The 22407-nt window shown below is 38.9% G+C and overlaps 1 protein-coding gene across 1 annotated transcript in view; it reads right to left on the bottom strand.

Annotated features, from left to right (window-relative positions):
* Positions 1–16746, bottom strand: part of SIL1 (SIL1 nucleotide exchange factor) — a 294004-nt gene extending 277258 nt beyond the window's left edge. The window contains exon 1 of the mRNA XM_044664561.1: positions 16674–16746. The gene's annotated coding sequence lies outside the window, so the exon portion shown is untranslated. The remainder of the gene's footprint in view (positions 1–16673) is intronic.
* Between the last annotated feature and the right edge of the window lie 5661 nt (positions 16747–22407).

Below are 22407 nucleotides of genomic sequence, written 5' to 3'. Positions count from 1 at the left end.
ATATATATATATATATATATATATATATATATTTGCATGTGGTCTCCCTCACTAGTCTGTAAATTCCTTGAGGACAGAAATGGTCTTTGCCTTTTTTATAATCAATCTACAATGGCTGTATGCAAAGATAAAACACATCAATAGCTATTAATTTAAATGAAAAAAACATTAAAAGTCTACTATGTGCCAAGCACTGAGGACAAAAACAAAAATGAAACCAGTCCCTGATAGCAAGAAAGTTACATTGGCACTTAGCACACAGGAAGTACCTGAATTGAACTGAAATATAAGGAGTTCTATTTTGGACAAGGTAAGTAAGTGGCTTGAGGTAAATAGGAAATATTTAAGTGATAATATCCAGTAGGTAGTTGGAAATATAGAACCAAAGTTCAGGGGGAAATATAGGACTATTTAGATTTTGGAAAAAATAATAAGTGAACTCAAGAAAGATGATGAGAACATCAATGGAAACAGCATAGGAAAAGAAGGGAAGAGAGTCCAGGACAAATCCTGGACAGTGATGGAGAACCTTTTAGACACAGAGTGCTGGGGCCGCTCCCACCCCACTCCCCAGAATTCCATGACCCTCCCCCCCACCAAGTGCCTGGCATATCCTGCCCCCTGTCTTACCCCTCAGAGTAGACTGAGAAAGCACTCCCATTGGGCTGCTGGGCAGAGGGGCGGGGGATGTGAAAAAATGTCATCAGGCATGGTTGAGAGAGGGAAGGGAGCTGCTCCACCAGAGTCCCTTGTCTTTCTAGTAATGAACTCTAGGGTTGGGAGGGAGGCCACATGCCCACAGAGAGTGCTCCCTGTGCCATCTTTGACACCTGTGCCATAGGTTCCCCATCACTGCCCTAGGAGATTGCTCTTATTTACTGAGTGAGAAGATGATGATGATGCAGTAAAAGACTGAGAAAGGGTGTCAGAAAGTAGAAAGAAAACTTTGTAGACCAAGGAGAGAAAGCTCATAAAGCAAAATTATGGAAGGTTACTTTTTCCCTCATTAGTCACAAAATACAAGAAATAATAAGGCCTCGTCTCTCCAAAAGAAAAATCTAATCATCAGGGAGTAGTATTGCTACTGATCATTTCCGAATGATTATCAATATGCAGACTACTATCCAGCACCTGTTAGGATTCCTCAAATGATCTCTTTTGAGAGTCTCTAAAATTTTTAGGAGGCAGCTGGGTAGCTCAATGGATTGAGAGCCAGGCCTAGAGATGGGAGGTCCTAGGTTCAAATCTGACCTCAGACACTTCCTAGCTATGTGACCCTGGGCCAGTCACTTGACCCCCATTGCCTAGCCACACAATATTAACTCCAAGAAGGAAGCTAGGGGCCTTAAAAACAAACAAACAAACAAACAAACAAACAAATAAATAAATAAATAAATAAATATTTTGGAGTAAAATTCCATTCATTTATGTTCTTTATTCAGAATTTCTAATCTAATTTTCCCAAATACTTTTTTTATAAGGTAATTATGTTTATAAAAACCTTTCAATGGTTTTCTATTTCCCACCTCATCAAGTCTAAATCTCTGCTTAATGTTCATTTTTAAAATGAATTATTATTTATTCATTTGTTTTTTGGTTACATTAAGATTCCCAGATAACTCTCACCCTCCCTCACCTCTTCAAACTAGAAAAGGCATCCCTTGACAAAAAAAAAAAAAAAAAGTATATATAAACTGTCTTTCATTTTTCTATTTATCAGTTCTTTCTCTGCAGGTGGACATTCACAAGTTATTCTTCAAACATTAATTCTGTAGCTGTATATAATGTTCTTTTGGTTTTCCTTGTTTTGCTTTCCATAATTTCATGCAGATCATTCCAAGTTTTTTGGTTTGGGGTTTTTTTAAACCCTTATTTTCTGTCTTTGAATTAATACTAAGTATCAGTTCCAAGGCAGAAGAGAGCAGTCAGGGTTAGGCACTTGTGGCTAAATGACTTACCCAAGCCCACACAGCTAAGTGTCTAAGACCATATTTGAATCCAGAACCTCCCATCTTCAGGCCAGGCTCTCTGTCCACTGTGCCGCCTCAATGCCCCAGTCTTTCCAAGCTGGCTTGTTTATTAACCCATTCATCCTTTCTTACATACAATAGCATTCCATCATAATCATATACCACTTGTTCAATTGTTTCCCAATTGGTGGATATCCCTTCAAAATCCAGGGTTTTTTTTTGCCACCACAAAGGATCCTCTATGAATATTTTAATAGGTTCTATTCCTTTTTCCTTGATCTCTTCAAGAAATAGTCTCAGTGATGGCATTGCTAGATCTAGGGGTATATGCAGTTTTATAACTCTCTGGGCATGTTCTTAGCTTGATTTTCAAGGCCTTCTGTGATTCAAGTGTACCCGACCTTCTCTCCCATTATTCCTTACCAACTATGTGTTTCAGCCAAATCTGCCTTCTCACTGACCCACAGTCCCCTCCTCAATCATGTTTATTCTTTTCTCCATAACTTTATTCAAGTTGATCTCTTAAACTCTCCAAATTCTACCCCATCCTTCAAGTCCCAATCTAAGTACTATCTTCTCAATGAAGCATTCTTTAACTATCCCAGTCTACTATAATCTCCCTCCTCTTTGGATTTCTACAGTACTTCATCTGGGTGCCCTTACTATAAAGATTGCCCTGTACTAATTGTCCTACCATCAGACTTGTCTCCTCTAAAAGATGAAAAGCTCCTAAAAAATAAGGAGTGTGTCTTATTTTGTGTTTCAAACAGAGCATAATACTTGACAGAACATATAGTAAACACCTAATAAATTGTTAGTTTGCCCTTTGTTTTCTAAAAAGACCAATAGCATCAAAGGATAATGTCTTGATTTCTGCATGAACTTGATTTAAGTGAGGCAAAATTGCACGAAGTCTTCAGCCTCATTCTCTCTTCCAATCATAGAAGTCCAATGGCAAGACAAAAGTCAGGAAAAGTGACAATGGCCCAGGATGAAGTGGAATATGGCAGGTGCTGCACATGCTAGAGCTTCCTGGAGCAACAGATGAGAGTTGGGTGTGGGGCAGAGTCCTGAAAAAGGCTCTGCAAAGTCCTCACACCAGAGATGCTAATCCTTCTTGAATAACTCATATACCCCACCTCAATAACTGCCTGTTGGACTAATGATTGATGAACATTCTAAACTAAGCTAAAGTTCATGTTTTGAAGTTACAAAGATGTTTATGAAAAGTGGAAAGTATAAACAAGAATGTGGGGGTTATACTGGTATCACCCACACTTTATTTTAACCTTTTAACATACAAATAACAGGCATACTATTATAAATCTTTCTTTTCTATTCATTAAAGTGGAGTATAATTATTTGCTAACAAGGTAACCTAGTCTAGTAGTAGCAAATACTTAAAAGTAATAACCAAATTTTTTACAATTTTGTACTGACCTTCCCCTAACCTAGTAAGGTTTTATTTTATTTCGTTCAAAGAACTGTCTGCCTGATGGGAAGGTTACTAACATTTTTTTTTTTTAACATTCAACCTGGGCTCTCTGTCCCCTGTAATACATGGAACTACTTCCAAATCATAAAAGGAAAACAAGACTATTTCAGGAACAAAATCAAGGTCAGCATATTTAACTTTACCTTCCTGACTTTGTACAAGAACTAGACATGAGTACACAAATCAGAAAGAGGGTATGACAGAGTTCAGAGCTCCCTTAACAAACTAATTGCTTTGAATTTGGTTGAAGAGAGAAAGGCAAATTACATGGACAATGACTGTAATCACAAGGCCACAAGGAAGCACTTGTACCATTATTCATCTAAAATCCAAATGAGCTACTGCTCAAAAAGCATGGAGTTTGGGAGCTTCTCTCACTTATCTAGCTAGAGAGAAACCTGTAAAAGTAGCAACAAAGTCATGTAGAAAAGAAGAGATTAAAGAATCACAAGGGGATTCTTGCAACCTGAGCCTTTCTTCCTCTCACTTACCTAGGAGTCATGTTTAGTCTATTAATACATACAGAATAAAAAAGATGACATGGTGGGCAACAGTCCAATAGAGACTGGCACTAAACTCAGTCTCAGGTAAGGAGTTCCAAATCAGGTGAGACTAGGATGGGCGGTTAATCATAGGTACTTGTCTTACTGATTTTTGTGTGACATTAAATATATGCTTTTAGGGTGATGAAAACCATTGCTACACACAGTCAGGTATTCTATTCAAAGGAGAGAATTCTACTTAAAGCATGGTCTAGGCTTGGGGCTTGAAAAAGCAAGAGGAGAAAAACTGAAGTAATAAAGGATTTTTTTACTTCTTATATAGAGGGAATTTCAGTTCATCTCCCCTGAGTTTAGAATAGGCTTTCAGTTTCAGCAGAAGCAATGCAAGCTAGATAACAAAAATTTCTCCCAGTGAGAACTGTGAAACAATAGAATAAGAGACCAAGAAGTATTGGTGACTTCTTCCCTAATGATCTCTAGTAACACCATTCACAACCCCTTCTATCTGTAGAGTGCTTCTGTGCTATCAAAATGTTTTCAGAATCATATTTCATTTTAGTTTCACAGTTTGCTTTGCTGAAAGGTAGGCAGGATAAGGTCTAGAAAGATTTAAGTAATTTGCTTCAGGTCAAATAGTAAGTGACAGAGCCAAAAGCCCAGAACCCTGGGTCTAGTGATCCTTCATGTATACCAGATTCCCATCTTCCTAATTTATGCTGACACAAACATGCCAAAATGAGAGAGAATAGACAAAAAGATGTATGTGATCCTTCCTGACCTTTAGTTTTATATTTCAGTAGAGGAACCAAGGTTCCAAGAGGTCCCTTAAACTTCCCCTGAATTAAAGAGGGAGGAGAAAGCGTTTCCTATCTAGAATATTTAAGATATGTGTAATTAGAATCTGAACCCCAGAACTCTTTCCCAGCTTCCCATGTTCCTTTTCAAGTTACATGCTAACATACAGATGATAAAAGTTTTGCATAGATCCACCCCTCACTCTCCCCTCCCCCCCATCATGATTGGTGGAGGTGAGGTGAGTCCCAGGCAGGAGAATTTTTCTCAAGTGTCTTTATTCAGGCTTTTACTTTTATTCTTTTATTTCTTCCTACTTCAAGTAATTATTAATAAATCTTATAAACTATAATCCCTTCATGGTCACCACAATGTAAGATTTAAATCAATATCCAATAACTCCAAGTGTTATATTTTATAATGTTATTAATAATCACTTGAAGTAGAGAGAAAATAAACTAAAAGAAATAGAAGTTCAAACCTAACTATGGTGAAAGGAAATTCTTTTTTCTGTGAGTTCACACTTTACTTGATGCTAGGTGAGAACAAGACAAATTTAAGAGTTCACACACTCCAGGGCAGCTGGGTAGCCCAGTGGATTGAAAGTCAGGCCTAGAGAAGGGAGGTCCTAGGTTCAAATCCAGCCTCAGACACTTCCCAGCTGTGTAACCCTGGGCAAGTCACTTGACTCCCATTGCCCACACTTACCACTCTTCCACCTAGGAGCCAATACACAGAAGTTAAGGGCTTAAAAAAAAAAAAAAAAAAAAAAAAGTTCACACACTCAGAAAGGTGTGGTTCTAAAGGTGAGAACGCAGACAATTTGGAAACTCTGATTGGCCCCCATGAAAAGGGGCAGGGACAGGAAACCACCATAAAAGCCATGAAAATCCGTGAGGAGGGAGTCTGGTGAATTAGTCTGGTGGAGGAGTCTGGTGAAGGAGGCTAGCAGAGAGTGAACTCCAAGAAGAGAGTCACTCCAAGAAGGAAGTCGGCTTCAAGAAGAAGGTCAGCTCAAAGAAGAAAGTAGGCCTCAGGAGTCACCTTCAGTTCTAGTCATTGTCTTGGATGAGTGGATAGCTGGTTTTCCCTTCCTGTCTTCTGAAGATAGTTTAATTCTGATTGAAGGTTAACAAGTCCTGGCTGAGCCAAGCACTGAAACAATATTTAGTTAGATAGGTTCATGTTTTTTCTACCCTTTTGTGTTTCTCTACTTTATAAATTAAAGATTTATAATTTTCATATAAATAGCCAAACCATTAATTTTAACACTTACACTATCTAACAAAAAGTAAACCCATGTGAGTAAGTTCTCCAGTCCACTTCTGCTGCCACAATCAGGGGGGAAAAGAGAGCCAGGGATGGAGCTAAACAAAATTTATATCTTCCCTACATTAGCACATAATGTGAAAAGGAACATGGGAAGCTAGGAAAGAGAGTTCTGGGGTTTAGATTCTAATTACACAATCCCTCCTGTGATTCCAATGGAAAACGAGCATGTAGAAATCTCCCAGATTTACATGCCTAGTTTCCCCATGGAATCAGTACACATAACCAACTTATATCTCTAAAGATCTTCAACTAGAGGCACATACAATATTGCACTTTCTAAGGGGAAATTATAATTTGGGGATAAGAGGGAAATGAAAGAGAACAAAACCAATGATTGCTAGGCGCATTGACAAAAAGCCAATTGGGGGTAGTTCCCTTTGGCATAAGAGTGTACATTCAAAATAAATGCATTCAACCCCCCACAGTTCAATTTCACTACATCCCAAAGTTCACTCTGGATCTTTTGGCACAGTGTGTGGTTTCTGCAGACTTCCTTATGACACCTTCTCCAAGCAGTTCACTTTTTTGATTCAGGGAGGTAGCAAGTTTCTTATCCTAAAATTACTCTCAAAGAAAAATGTTTATAAATCTAGAATTTTATGACAATTATACAGATATTTATTAGCTCCTTCAATTTTTATTGGCTCCTAACTATCCATTGGATTTAAATTTGTAAACTATCAATGTTGTCTTCTATTTTGATTATCCCCAGTCACATTGTTTCAACAGAACAGAAACTGACTCTTATTTTGGAGCTCTAAGGGCTACAGATCCCCAAGGGAGTTTCCTAGAAATAAAATGTGTGTGCCTTAGGCTAAACAAATTCATAGATAAACAAATTCTATAAAGGTACCTTTAAAGAAGACCAAACTTAGACTACCAGCACCTGCAACGGAACCTCCCAGACCCTCCTCCCTCCCTAGGTTTCTAGGGCTCCTCCCCCAGCTTCTAAGCTCCTGCAAAAGGCAGCTTTACAGACAGGCTACTTCCAGAAGAGGCAGTGGATAGGTGGGAGGTGAATTCACTGACAAAGAAAATTTGCTGGGAAGGATGATGTTTCATTGCATTCAATGAGAGTAAGTTCCATAAAAATGCATAATCAGAGATTCCAACTGTGCCAGGATCCACCAGGGTGACATAGCCAGGGGCCTCTTTAACCTGCACACAGAGCAACACACTGAATTACTAACCCTCCAGGTTTCTCTGTGGGTGGAAAATGCATAGTGGGCTAAGCAACAGATTCAATACCCAGAGACATAAAGGTCTGAACAACAGGATACTGGGCCTCATCTAGTTGATTCCCTTAGGAAAAGAGAAGCCCCAAAGGCTTGGGAGGCAAGTAGAGAATTGGATACTTCAGAAAGCAACGGATAAATAACCCCAACTTTTGCTAGGTCCATGGAGGAAGCCACCATTCATTCACTCATTTGAATCAGTATTAAGTGGCTGCTAAAAGAAAAAGATACCATACTGAATAATCCTTCTTCCCTATGCAACTCCTTCCCTTATTTTTCCGACAGTCTTAGAGTCAAGATGCTAAATTACTTTAAAAGGGCATCAAAGAAAAATATTAACACGTGATTTCTGTTTTAGTTTGAAGTATGCCAGAAACAATTTGTTTATTTTAACACTAATCTAATATCCAAGCATTTCTGGCTTGGAATGCTGTCCCAACTGACTTAGATTCTCCATACCTTCCAACATGTCTCCCTACCCAAAGACAATGTGAGGTAACATTTACTGGAATACTGATCAAGGAAAAAATAGCAAAAGATCTTCCAAAACATTGTGGGATTAACACTCTAAAAAAATAATCACAATTTAATTCCCTTCCTGATCACTCCCTCAGAGGACAAATAAAGGACTCCTTCTAGTGATCAAAATATATCTCAATCATTTCTCAAAGGAGAGAGGTGGTTCAGAGCACCAATGACTCTCAATCAGCTGTGAACCTTTTAGAGATCGCATGCCCAAACTATACCTTCAAGCCACCTGTGAGCCCCCCACACACACACACACACACATTACCCCAAGAAGAAGTGCTCGCATTGGGCTGCTGGGTGGAGGTGCAAGGCATGCAAAACATGTCCTCAGACACAGTGGAGAGGGGGAAGCCTCTCTTCTTTCTTCTGTAGCCCCTCTGGCACACTGGGGCACGCATGCCATATCTTTGCCAACATGGCTCTAGATAATAGATTAAGAGAGTGCCTTTAGTTGGGGTGATATCTCAAACTCTTCAGGGTTCTTACTTCAAGCAAGAATCTAAAAAGACAAAGAATCCTTAGTTCAAAGTTTTGGTAATTTATTTGTCTAAGAAAGGTCTTTTGATTTGCCTCATCTATAGAGAGTTTTATTTTAAAAGTTTTAAATATTCTTCCAAAGGGTTATCAGAAATACTGTATCAATGTATCTAATTAGAAACACTAATAACATCATGTCTAAGAAACCCAAAGTATGCTGTTGAAAGCCGTTGGATGTAGGAAGCCATTGGAGAAATAGGATCAAATTTAGGGCCTGTTATCTGGATTCCCTACGTGACCAATCCAGGCTGAAGCAGTCTTTGTGTTTGGTTCTGGTCACCTGAGCCCCAAAAAGCTCTGGTACCAGCAGGTAGGTAATCCAAAAACAACTTGATCCCTCCAAGAGGCTATTAGGAGTCATTTAGAGAAACAGAGTCAGTAACAGATATTTTATCTGGATCCCATTACAAAATCATCGGCAAGTAAAACTGTGTGTATGATTTTTCTGCACTGCATGTCAGGATGCAGACAGAATGGGCCATCTAAGATAAAAATCAGAGGCTCCTCTTTTGACTCAGTTTTTGATCCCCACCTTTCTTAGAATTCTTATTGGAGAGCTTTGAAGTGGCAGACCAGCATCTACTGAGTTGATGATTCCTCTCCTTGATAATTGAGAAGCCTGAATCCTAACAAACATTACTTAGATAAGATTGCATACTTAGATTAGAACTGGCGCCTTTAGCCGAACTCAGTTGGTGAGCATCTCCATGGGGTATTTCCGCTCCCAGAGTTATCCCCAACTAAATTGGTGGTTGGAATTTGGCCATTTGTCTTTGCACCTTTACTCTTTAGACTTCAATGGGTTGTGTGTGATTTGTTACCCCTTCATAGCTGTGACTCTTTTTTGTGTTCTTTGTTTGAAATCAATATATAATAACTCCCAAGCCCACAGAATTCAGAACAGCATGGGCTAACCACTAGTCTAGTTGTTCTCATTTTTCTTTCTCCTGCCTTAACCATCCTATGCCACCAACACCACTCAGGACCCCAAAAATCATATAGAGGCTGGTCCCCTATAGTATGCCATCTTTCAGTTTCTTATTATCTGAGAATAATATTTCCGTCAACTAATATTTACTAAGAATCTATTATGTAACTACTATGTATCGAGAATACAAAGAAAGGTATACACACACAAAAACCAGTCCCTGCTCTCAAGGAGCACACAATTTAATGGGGGAGACAGCAAGCAAAAAGCTGTGCACAAACTAGATAAATGCAGGATAAACTAGAGAAAATCTCAGAAGATTAAGGAGGGCTGAGAAAGGCTTCTTGAAGGTAGGACTTTGGGAGAGACTGGAAGTCACGTGAGAGAGATAAGGAAGGGGAATATGCCAAGCAAAGGGACCAGTCAGTGAAAATTCTGGAAATGGGACAACCAGGAGATAGGAGTTCTGTTTCCACAGAACAACAAAGAAGGTGGTTGCTGAACTCCAATGGAAAAGAATAATGTGTAAAATGAATGGAAAAGGTAGAAAAGGGCCAGGTTATGAAGGACTAGGAAAATCAATCAGTTTTGGTATTTGATCCTAGAGGTAATAGGGAACCACTGGAGTTAATTAACTAGAAGAGTAACATAGTCAGAATTTCATTTTAGGAAATGAGGGACAGATTAGAGTGGGGAGATATTTGAGGCAGGGAGACCAACCAGAATGCACCAAGATGGTTGCACTGACTGATGAGAGAAGGGTTTATCCATGAGAATATAGATGAGATATTATGAAGGTATAAATCATAGGACTTCACAAATTATTAGATAAGGGGGTGAGAGAGTAAGTAGTCCAAGAAGACACCAAAATTGACAATCTGGGCAACTTTGGATATTCAGGAATACCCTCTACAAAATTAAGGAAGTCTGGAAGAAGAGAAAAATAATGAGTTCTGTTTTGAACATGGTAAATTTAAGATATATTCATATATCTAGTTTGAGATTTGGCAATTAAAAAGATTATTAATAACTTTGAAAAGAATGGTTTTGGTTGAATAATGAAGTCAAAGGCTGGAAGTTCTAGAAAGGAAAATTTAAAAGTTCGGTCAGTTAATAAATGCTTATTAAGCATATATTATATGCCAGACCCTGTGCTGAAAGGTAAAGATACAAAGGTAAAAGCGTCTCTCCTCAAAAAGTTCACAGTCTAATGAAAGTGACAACATGAAAACAACTCTGTACAAATGTGTGGGACGGGGTCATAAACAGTAGACCCTACCCATATAATAAATTCATAAACTTGGAGTTGAGAAGCCAAAGTATAAGATAGCTTTTTATTCTTTCCCAAAAGGACATCCCCAGCTTTGGAAGCTTAGGGAATACTGAAGCATTGAATTCAGAGTACTAATTTATAGTTTCCTGTCACAAAAACTCTCCTTATCTCCCTCCTCCCATCCTTTGTTCTGGTCAGATACCAGTCATTGGAACCAGTCCGGACCCCCCAGGCTAGAGTTTAAAGAACAGTAAGTTAGTTCAAAGATGTAACAAAATATACATATGCAAAGGGAATACCAACCACCTTTGACACCTTCAGGGTTAGGAAAGTAGGAGCACATTAATCAAGAAGAATATCCTAGTCTTGGGGAATAACCAAGACTCTGGAAATGGGGTGCCTTGCTCAAGGAAAGGAACAGCAATGAGGCTATTATCACTTTTTCTCATATTACATGGAGGGTCCTAGGGGCAACTAGGTAGCTGCAAAGAAGTCAAGATGATTGAGGATTTTTTTAAAAGGCCATTAGATTAGGTAAACTATAGACACTTGAAAGGGAGGAGAAATATAGGGCAATAAGCTAGCAGGTATGGATGAACTAAGTGAGAGTTTTCTGAAGATGGGAACAACTGAAAATTAGAGAAAGAGTAGGGATGATAGAGGGGGTAATCTGTTGGAGAAGAAAGAATAGCATAGGATCACTCAAGCATGTATTAGAGTTAGACTTGGCAAGGAAAAAAGGTCACTTCAAGTGAAACAGGGGTGGAGGAGATAGTATAAGAGCAGTGATGGCAAACCTTTTAGGGACAGATGCCCTAAACTCATGCTACATGTGAGCAGCCCCACACCCCTTCCCCCAGACAGGGGAAGAAGGAAGCATTGGGCTACTGGAAGGGGGGGGGGAGTTGAAATGAGAAATGTCCTCAGATGCATGTGGAGAGGGGGAGGGGAGCAGCCCCCTCCAGCACTCACACCATACATTCACCAACACGGGTATAGGAGAAGGTATCTGAGGGATGAAAGAAAAGGAAAAGGGGAAAGAAAGGAATTCTCAGTGAATGGGCCCTATTTTGTGTGTGTGTGTGTGTGTGTGTGATAGTAAGATTCTCATTATTTGGAGCTTTGAGAAAATTAAAATATTTGGGAAATCTACTGTTAAGGGAGCTTATGAATCAATTAGAAAGGTATAAAATGATTGCTTTGCCTCACTTGAGGGCCCAATTGAAATTATATAACATTACAGTGGGTCCAGTCAGCACTGTTTCATGATTTTCTCCAGCTTTGTTCAGCAGTATACAAATAGAAGTAAAGGAAGGAAATAGTGGAAATAATACAAGACTGGAGTTTGGAAAGGCAAGGTTTTTTTAATAGAATAATATGGCAAGAGACTTAAGGGAAGAGAACAGTGTAGAGTTAAACTGATTACCTATAGGGGCAGCTGGGTAGCTTGGTGGATTGAGAATCAGGCCTAGAGATGGGAGGTCCCAGGTTCAAATCCGGCCTCAGACACTTCCCAGCTGTGTGACCCTGGGCAAGTCACTTGACCCCCCCCCCCCATTGCCTACCCTTACTACTCTTCCACCTATAAGTCAATACACAGAAGTTAAGGGTTTAAAATTAAAAAAAAAAAAACTGATTACCTATAAGTCAAGATGAGGAAGAGAAAAGAATGTAACCAATAAAGACGTGATGGCCTAGAAAGAACTGAAAGGTGAGAAACTGGAGTTCTCAGTGAGGAGAAACATAGTTTGATTGCAAGGCAGAGAGAGAGATGGGATCACGTCAGATTATAAGATAAAGCAACCTTAGAGTTCATGACCATAGTTATGGAACACTTGTGGGGGATAACAAGGTCAAGGGCATGACCTTTCATCTCTATGTAAAGCTATGATAAAGTAAGGGAATAAGTGATGAGGAAATGAGTAAACTACAGAATAGAGAGGTTAGTATATTTGAGAAAGTATCAATATGTGTGTAGAAGCCCCCCTAGAATAAGGGAAGTAGTTGGAGAGGAAAGATTGTGAGTCAGGTACTGACTGAATTCATTAAGGAAGGAGAAAGTCCTGGAAGTCAGTAGTCAAGCTACCAAAATCCTGATCACTAAACATGGATTCAATGAACCTCAAATGAGAAGTTGTGATGATAGAGAGCCTGGAAGTTGCAATATTTCAACTCCCTAATAAGGTCTCTCATCAATGCCTCTGGAGAGAAAAAAGGAAATAAGCATTTATTAAATATCTACTTTGTACCAGATACTATGCTAAACACTTTACAAATATCTCATTTGATCCTTATATAACAACTCTGGGAGAGAGGTATTATCCCCATTTTCCACAGTGGTGGTTTTTGTTGTTCAGTTGTGTCATGGACCATAGCATGCTAGGCCCTTCTGTCCTCCACTATTTCTTCAAATCTGTCCAAGTTCACATTTGTTGTTTCCATGACACTATCTATTCAGCTCATTCTCTGCTAACCCCTTTTCTTTTTGCCTTCAATCTTCCTCAACATTAGGATCTTTTCCAGTACCTCCTCTCTTCTCATTATGTAGCCAAATTATTTCAGCTTTAGCTTCAGTACTTTTCCTTCCAATGAATACTCTTGATTAATTTCTATTAGGTATTGACTTATTTGATCCCTTTGTTCTCCAAGAGACTCTCAAAAGTCTTCTCCAGTACAATCTGATAGCACTGATTCTGTGGCATTCAACTTTCCTTATAATTTATTGTCCAACTCTCACAACTAGCTATACATTGCTACTGACTACACAAACCCTTTGTCAGCAAGATGATGTCTCTGCTTTTTATATATGAAGAAACTGAAGCAACACCCACCACCACCTCATTGTGTAAAATGGGGATAATAATATTTACCTCACAGAGTCTTTGTGAGGATAAAATGAAATATTTGTAGTGTTTAGCACAGCATCTGATATAATTGCCCAGGGTCATGCAGCTAGTATTTGAAGGATCTGAACTGAAGGCTTCCTGACTCCAGGTCTCAGGCTTTAACCATTGGACCACATGGAATGTACTCATCTCAATCTCTTAGAATCCCTAGTTTCCTTCAATGATCAACTCCTATGCTACCTCCTTTAGAAAAACTTTCTTGATCCCCTTAAGTATTGTTCTAACATGCCTCAAATAATCATTTGCCCTCTCATGTTGCAAAATTCCTTCCCCAAAACAGGTTCTTTGAGGATGGTAAAATTCTGTGTCATTTCGTCTTTGCATTCCTGGAGGTGCTTCTTAGATGAGAGTAATGGGGGTGAATCTAGTGAATACCCTTTTTGGTCAAAAACTAGATATGATTGAGTAAATACTGCAAATGCTGAGTAAATACTACAACTGTTTTTCTTTTGTTGTTCAAACTGTCTCCAAGGCAATTCTAAAAGAATATAAGAAATATTTTAAACAGAATTATTGGAATAAAATGCAGAGCTTCCAAAAGAAGTTATGAAGGATAACAGATATTTAAAGATACTTAGGAAGCAGCTGGGTGGCTCAGTGAATTGAGAGCCAGACCTAGAGAAGGGGTTCAAATTTGGACTCAGACACTTCCTAGCTTCGTGACCCTGGGCAAGTCACAACCCCCATTGCCTAGCCCTTACCGCTCTTCTGCCTTGGAACCAATACACAGTATTGATTCTAAGATGGAAGGTAAGGGTTTAAAAAAAAAGATACTTTATAAGATGTTGCATTTGTTAAAAGTGTATCTCATTACTTTTTAATGATTCCTCTTTCTATTTATTCCCTGATCCAAGAAAAAAATATGTAACAAATATTTCTATCACTGAGTAATATATAAGGCAGTTTAGGAAAGGTTGGAGACATCACCACAACTGAGTTTTGTGATATTTATGCTCAACTTTATTATATATTCATTCATCTACCCTCTTTAAAATGATTCTTCCCTTAATCCCATGATTCTTCAACTTTTTAATCTCCCTGTATACTCTTTAAAAATTGAGGACTTTAAAGTGCTTTTGTTTATTGGGTTATATCTACTAATATTTACCATATCAGAAATTAAACCTGATAAATTTTTAAATGTTTATTCATTTTTAAAAAGCAATAAACCCATTACATGTTCATATGAGTAACATTTTTATGAAAACCATATTTCCCAAAACAAAAATACAAGTGTCACTGTTTTACACAGTTTTGCAAATCTCTTTAATGTCTGGCCTAATAAGAAAACAGCTGTATTACCATATCTGCTTCTACATTCAATCTGTTGCAATATGTTGTTTTGGTTGAAGTATATAAAGAAAAAGCAGCCTCCTGAAGTTGGAAAAGGGAAGAGTTTTTTAAATAGCCCTTTTAGATAACTATGGACATCTTTGATACTGGACAAGTGGTAGTTTTTAAAGATTAGTTGCAATGTGGAACCTGGAAAACTTCATTATATATTCAAAGAGAATAAAAATTAAAAAAGTAAATACCATCTTAGCATTATTATGAAAATTGCTGTGATCTGTCATGTCCCCTGAAAGGGTCTCAGAAACCCCCATAGATCTAAGAACCATATTTTGAGACTGATGTCTTAACCTATGACAAAAATAACATGTCACACATAGATTCATAGGCTTTAGGCTGGAAAGATCCTTAGAGGTCATCCAGTGGAATGTCTTCATTTTACAGATGAGGAAACTAAGGTCCAAAAAGGATGTCAGTGGCTTGCCTAAAAGGACATAGCTTAAGTGACAGCAACAATATGTAAGACAGATCCTCTGACTTTTTAATTACCAATTTCATTTTAAAATTTTTTTAAATTACCAATTTCATTTTAAAATTTTTTTAAATTACCAATTTCAAAACAATTATCAAATTCTCAAGAGAAAGCCCAAATTTAAGATATGTCAAAGTTATCTCTAGCAACTGAGGGACCGTTTTCTTCTTGCAGTCAAACTAGATCCATAATGGAATTTACTGTGTGATCCTTAAGCAAGTTACTTCGTCTCTCAGTATCCATGTTCTCATTTGTAAAATGAGGCTAATAAGAGTGCCTCCATCTCAAAGTTGTTATGAAGCTAAACAAAGATCAGATATATACAACACTTGGCAAATGTTAAAAGAATTATATAAATCCTAGCAAGTGGTAGTAGCAGGCCTCTTATCAAAATCATTCTATCTGACCTCAACATTCTGCTAAAATCTTAGAGACACTTAAGGGGAGCAGTGCATAGAACACTCCACCAGAGTCCATATCTGGCTTCAGAGACTTCCTAGCTGTGTGTCCCTGGGCAATTTACTTAACCTTTCTTTGTCTCAGCTTCCTTCTCTATAAAATGGATAACTGCCTCCCAGGGTTGTTGTTAAGGAAAACCCATGATATAATATTGGTAAAATGCCTTAAAAACTTTAAAGACATATAAATTACACCCTTTTCACCGTCGAAACAAGTACTAGTTATGTTTACAAACAGGACAGACTCACAAAATTATACCCCACCTAAGGTCTGCCTTCTCTTGCCCATGCTAAGAAGTCATTTCTCCTCAGCATCTGATTTGCTTCCTGTTCCTGATAATGCTTATGCTTTCTTATTGGGTTGTTAGTTGGTTTGTCTAAATTGAGGCAAGAAAGCCCATCAAAAATGTCCAGAACTTCCACATATTTCCCAAAAAAATGGATACATAAGTGCATCCCCAAGAGATACAGGAAGGATAGCCAACAGCCTCGGCTTGCCACTTCTTCAATGGTCCTGACCCTCATTTGCATTTCCCTACCCCCAAGAGTGCCATACTCCACAGAAACCTCACGTCCTCCCCCATCTTCGAAGAAGACCTCTCCCAGTGGCCAGCGTGGAGGGTGGGCACAAGGAAGGGAAAGATATGGAGAAACTGCCAAGTTCCAGAGCTCAGCATCTTGGATGAAACCGCTGGGGGAAGGGGGTGGCCTCTCATAGGAGTGGTCACGGGGAGGGGCCTTGTACGGAAGTACGGCCAGTGAGTGGACAGGCATCTACAAGGTAGGCGAGGGGGGCGGTAAGAGGGAAAGAATGATGGAGAAGCCGCAGGTGACAGGGCCGACTAGCCCCTTGAGCCACAGTTCAAGGCCCGCTCCGAAATTCAACACCCCTACCTTCGCTTTCCCTCCCAGCAGCAAATGGGAAAGACCTGCGCAGCCCCCAGAATTCCCGGCGCCCGCGACAGCCACCAGCATCCCTTCCTATGCGCAGGCGCAGAACTAGCGATTTACCCTCCCCCCCCTCTTCTCGCGCGCGAATATTGCGTCACCCACAGACCTAACCAATCTCAGACTGCCAAGATTTGGCAGATATAGCTCCACCCCCAGCTGAGTTTCCTGGAGAACAGAGCTGGAGGGTTACGTCCTCCAGTCCTGAGTCCCATCCGTCTTGTTGCTACCTTATTATTGCACGTCTCCCTCCGCCAGCAGAGATTTTATTTTTTTAGGTTAAAGTACATTTCTGTATCCTCTCCCAGCAAGCGAGTAGTCAAAAAGTCCTCTCCAACAAAACCTAGGCACTGAGCGATATTTCCCTGCTATGTATGAATAAGCTGAATATACAAAGTAGAATTGGAATCAAAAAAAGGAATTCCTTTCTCCTCATCTTCTGCTGAAAACCTACAAAATGATAGTCAATAAGCATTTATTAATCGAATACTATGTACCAAAATGTGCTAAGGTTATAGCACTTAGCAGCCCTAAGGTTTGCAATGACCTTTACAAATATTATCTTATTTGATCCTCACAAGGTCTCTGGAACATTAACAGTATTATTGTTCCCATTTTCCACATGAGGGAAAGAGTATCACTTTGCTAGAAAGTGTCTGACTTTACAACATATCCATATTGAAGGTATAATCGTACATTGGAGGAAGTACCTTTTTGCTCAAAGCGAAGAGTGGGGAATGGGAAGGTCATAAAACATCTACCATGTGTCAGGTAAGCTCTGTGCTAAATGCTTGACAAATATCCAATCAACTCTCTTGTGACATATCAATAAACCAAAAAATATATGAGCAAACAGGACCAGAAGCATTCCTTTACCCCAGAAACAGGGCTGAGTTCTGGAAAGCTTCAATTTGATCAAAAGATGCTAAAAAGATTGAAAAATTCATTGGAGAAACAGTGGAAAGACAATCTTTAATTTACCTGCTGGTAGAATTGAGAATTGATGCAAACATTTTGGAAAACACTTTGAATTGTTCAGGGAAAATGAAAAGGTATCTCTTTTTTACAGCAACAGGATTAACTATTTGGGGGGGGGGTATACTTTATAAGGGCATTTATTGGGAGGTGTCTTGTTTCTGTAGTTTCAGGAGGCATACCACAGCTTACACAGTGAGCCCTGTAATAATGACTATATTTGAGCCCCAATCTACCATTACAGCCCAAAGACAAAATTACCCCAGACTCAGAGTATATTCTATGGGATTACATACACTTTAAACCATATCTCATAAGTGTACCAATGCATTTCCCTTTAATGATCAGGATATAAGTTGATCGAAGAAATGGCCTTTTATGAAATAGTAATAGTGAAAAAAAAAAAAAGATATTTCCTACATAAATCTGGGGCCTACTCCAGTCCAGCACATGGAACTTTGGAGAGATGGCTTCCATCCACAAGTACTTAATGTATATGTAGTTACAATGTGCTGATGAAAGTCTTAATTAGTTACAGAACTGAAAGAACTCATAACTCTGGAGGCACTGAGATGAACTGAGTTTGAATATGAAAAGGACAATGACAATTGCTCAGTCTTCTTTCTTTCCTAGTGGTAAAGAAGCATGAGCCTCTGTGAGCTGGCAGATGGAGGAGTGGCAATAGTCTACACTCACTTCCTGGTCTCCGGGTGACCCTGTACATATAATTTTTTTTTCTGTTATTAATTCTTAATGATCTTACTTGAATAAGTACTAGGTTGTTGGTGTGGAGTCATTTCAGTTGTGTCTATCTCTTCATGATCCCACTTGAAGTTTTCTTGGCAAAGATGCTGGAATAGTTCACCATTTCCTTCTCCAGCTCATTTCACAGATAAGGAAATTGAGGCAAACAAGGCTAAATGACTTGCTAGGTATCACACAGCTAGGAAGTGTCTAAAGCTCAGATTTGAACTCAAGATGAGTCTTTCTGGCTCTGAGTCCAGTATTCTACCCTCCCTGCCACATAGCTGTCCCTAAATCCTGAGAAAGGGGATTAAAAAGATAACAACTTTGTGAATTTCAAAAGAATAGAAGAGCCCTCAGAAGTTGCTCCAAGCCCCTACTCTAGCTTTGAGGATACTGCAGTAGAGGTAGCAGTGGCTAACTATAGAAGATAAGCCTGAAAATGGAAGTACTGTGCCAGTTTCCTAGTGATGCCAGTGACTTGGATCAGCTATGGACTATAGAAAAGGTACCAATTCTGAGTACCCAGCAGAGAGCTACTTCTAAGAGGAATTTCATAAGGATCCAAGGAAGGAGAAAAGGATTCCCAGGGTCAAAAGCCCTCAGGCCTCTCTATAGCCCCATATATTTTCTACACTTATATGAACTAAATCCACTCTCCTCCAGACTCAAGGAGACTTTTTTTTTTTTTTGGCCAACTATTCTTGCAATATCTTCTCAGTAAATTCCAAGTATAAAAGTTAATAACTGGCTAATTTATAGTGGGAACCCACCAGAAGGGGGAGGGACAGAAGCTATAGTATTAGAGTAGAATAGTTGAGAGTATGATTAAGGTCCTATCAGTGAGTTTGGGGAGTGTCTACCCCAAGTATATAAAGACCACGTATATAAGGCCTAGTGGAATGGGTAAATGAGAATAATTTGTTCCAATGTCTGAACTGAAGCAGGTGCTGTGAAGCATTTGCATGGAAGACTCAAAGGTCATCTACTACATCCTAGGCCCTAACTAGTCATCTTGACTTTGGTCTTGCCACTGAATTTGGGTGACTCTAAAAGAGAAAGTAAGGCTGATGACTATGCAGTTTTGAAATCCAGTTCATGCACAAGTCAAGACATCAGCCTCTATGTCATTGGTCCTCTTTGAAAACAAAAGACAAACAACAATTAGAAACTCTAGTCACTCAAGATTATCCAGAGAACTTAAGGTTAGTAGAAGTCAGCCACCCTCTAAGGGACCCCAAACCTTGAGTGTGATTTCCCCAACTAAGGCCAGAACAGATTCTGTATTCTCTCCTGTAGCTCAGAGAAGGGAAGGGATTGGCTCAAAGTTGTATATGATGTATGATGGCCTGATTAGTATTAGAACCCAGGTTTCCTGATAGAGAATCCTGAATTACAAAGTAGTTGGGATAAATTCTGACTCTTTAACTTGCCTTCTTCTAAGACTCCATTCAGTATATCCCACCATTCTGCCTTGACCACATTTTTTTAAAAGTCCTCTTTTATTATAAACTTAACAAACATAAATATTTCAGTCTACAAAGAAAAACAGAAAAGAGGAGTGTACATGAAACTATGACCCTCTGTTATGTATATTTTTGTTTTTTTAAGTGTATATTAATTTTAACACAGTGGTAATAAAACAGCTCTACCTGTACTAGTTCTGAGCTTCCTTCTGGTGCTTACTATGTATTTCTAAAATCTTGTTACTGCTTTTTTTTTCTTTTTTTTGTGTCACTACTACTCATCAACTCCTACCCTCAGCCTTTCCTTGTGTGAAGGGTTAAAATTTTTGGGTAGGAGTTTGATAAAAGTATGGAGAACAGGTTAGTAAAACACAAACATTTATTCTGAGGAGAAGTTTGGATAGCAAACAGGAGGGAGGAAAGTAAGATGATCACTCTAATATTTTATAACTATTCCTAAAATCCAAATCCTATACTAAAATTTCTAAGAAACCCTAAATCTAACTGCTTTCTTGGGCAGGTTCTTCTGCTTGAGTCAGACTAAGACCTATCTTACCTACTCTGTCTAACTAAGATTATATTGGCTATCTAACTACCTATGCTAATCAATGAACATTAATCTACTACCACCTCCTAAAAGTAGTTGTTCTTCCTCAACTATAAATAGTGAAACTGCCTATCACAGAGATGCAGACACAGACTCCTGCTCCCTGCTCCCTCAAAGTTCTGAGGAGAAAAACCCTCAGAGACAGATTCCTTCTCAAATCAGTATCTCAATCCAAACTCTCAAAAGTTAATTGCCAGTTCCTCTTGACAGAGAGATGGACACAGAACTCCTACTCCCTTGGAAGCCAGAGAAAAGGAGCCCTTTCTCTTAACTGACTCTTTCTTAAATAATTGGCTTCTTAAAGAGACACAGGGAGAGTTTAAGAAAACTCCTTTTAACACTTGTAAAAAATTAATATAGTAAAGTATAATCAACACATTGGTTACATATGAAAATGTAGTTCTCAAAAAATAAAAATAAAAAAGGGGGCAGCTGGGTAGCTCAGTGGATTGAGAGCCAGACCTAGATTTGGGAGGTGCTAGGTTCAAATCTAGCCTCAGACGCTTCCCAGCTGTGTGACCCTGGGCAAGTCATTTAGCCCCCATTGCCTAGCCCTTACCACTCTTCTGCCTTGGAGCCAATACACAGAAGGAAGGTAAGGGTTTAAAAAAAATGTAGTTCTCATTTTGCTCCTCTCTAGTTCATCATATCTCTTTCATGAAGTATTATGACCACAGTATCTTAAGCACATTTTTTTGTTTATAGATATAATTTTCCCCCTCAATTATGAGAAAAAAAAACATTTTTTGTAACTTTGGGCTTTTTTTGTTTGTTTGTTTGAGCCAGATTCTTATCCTCCCTTTCTCTCTGAGATGGCAAGCAGTCTGAGATAGATTTTACATGTTGTAATAGTGTATAGCATGTTTCCATATTAGTCACCTTGTGAAACAGATCTCCAAAAAAAAAAGAAAAGTGAAGAAATAAAATGAAATATAATATGTAGGAGTCTGCATTCAGACTCCATCAGTTCTTTCTCTGGAGGCAGATGGCATTTTTTCATCATGAGTTCTTAGGCACATTTTAATATAATAATGTAGTATAAAGGGTTTTTTTTTAATTAATGCTTTCTATGTAGAGAACCCTGTATGTGACACTACAGAGAAAATCATAAAATTATCTAATGCCTGCCCCAATAACATAACAAGATACTGAGACAAGTTCAAAAACATTTGTCCTATCCATGAGCACCAATTCCCCTGTTCCATAGGACAAGACCCTCACTTATCCCAGGGAGGAATCTCCCCTACTGATCCTTTCTTAGGACAAAAAAAGGTCCTGGATAGAGGCATGCACTAATTTATCCTGTTCCTTCCTCTCCTAATCTGAAGTCATAACTGCTAACTGCCTTCTTTATCTCCATCTCCTGATACTGGTGCTTTTAAAGTCCTAAGTCAGCAAATGTATGGGTAGGGATGACAGGATTGTCTCTATGGTCCATTACCCCAGTAGGGGCTGAGGAGAAGCCATAAAGCTTGGAAGCCTGAGAGGATTAAACAAACTGCTAGAGGATGAGAGGAGAGGAGCTCCCAATACTACCTGCTATCCAAGCCACAACCACTAAAACCAAATTAAAATAAACTCCCTGCCCCAAAGCCCTCATCAGGCAAGTAAGTAGATTTATTTGAACAATACAACCTTCAATTAAAAGTGGGATTGGGTTTCTTCTTCCTTCTCCCTCAAGGATGAAATTGCTTTGTATGAATTAATTTCTACATCAGAAATTGGCTTTCTGTTCAATCTAATCCAACATTTATTAAGTGCCTACTGTATGCAAGGCACTGAGGGAGGTGCTGGAGATATAAAGATGAGTTTTTCAAGGCTTGCTATGATAGGAAGAGCCCTGAATTTAAAGTCAGAAGAATAGGTTCAGATGTTATCTCTGCCACTT

Source organism: Gracilinanus agilis, chromosome 2 (assembly GCF_016433145.1).
Source record: "Gracilinanus agilis isolate LMUSP501 chromosome 2, AgileGrace, whole genome shotgun sequence".
Lineage (NCBI taxonomy): Eukaryota > Metazoa > Chordata > Mammalia > Didelphimorphia > Didelphidae > Gracilinanus > Gracilinanus agilis.
Note: the sequence above shows the minus strand (reverse complement) of the source record. Positions and strands in the feature narration are given on the sequence as shown.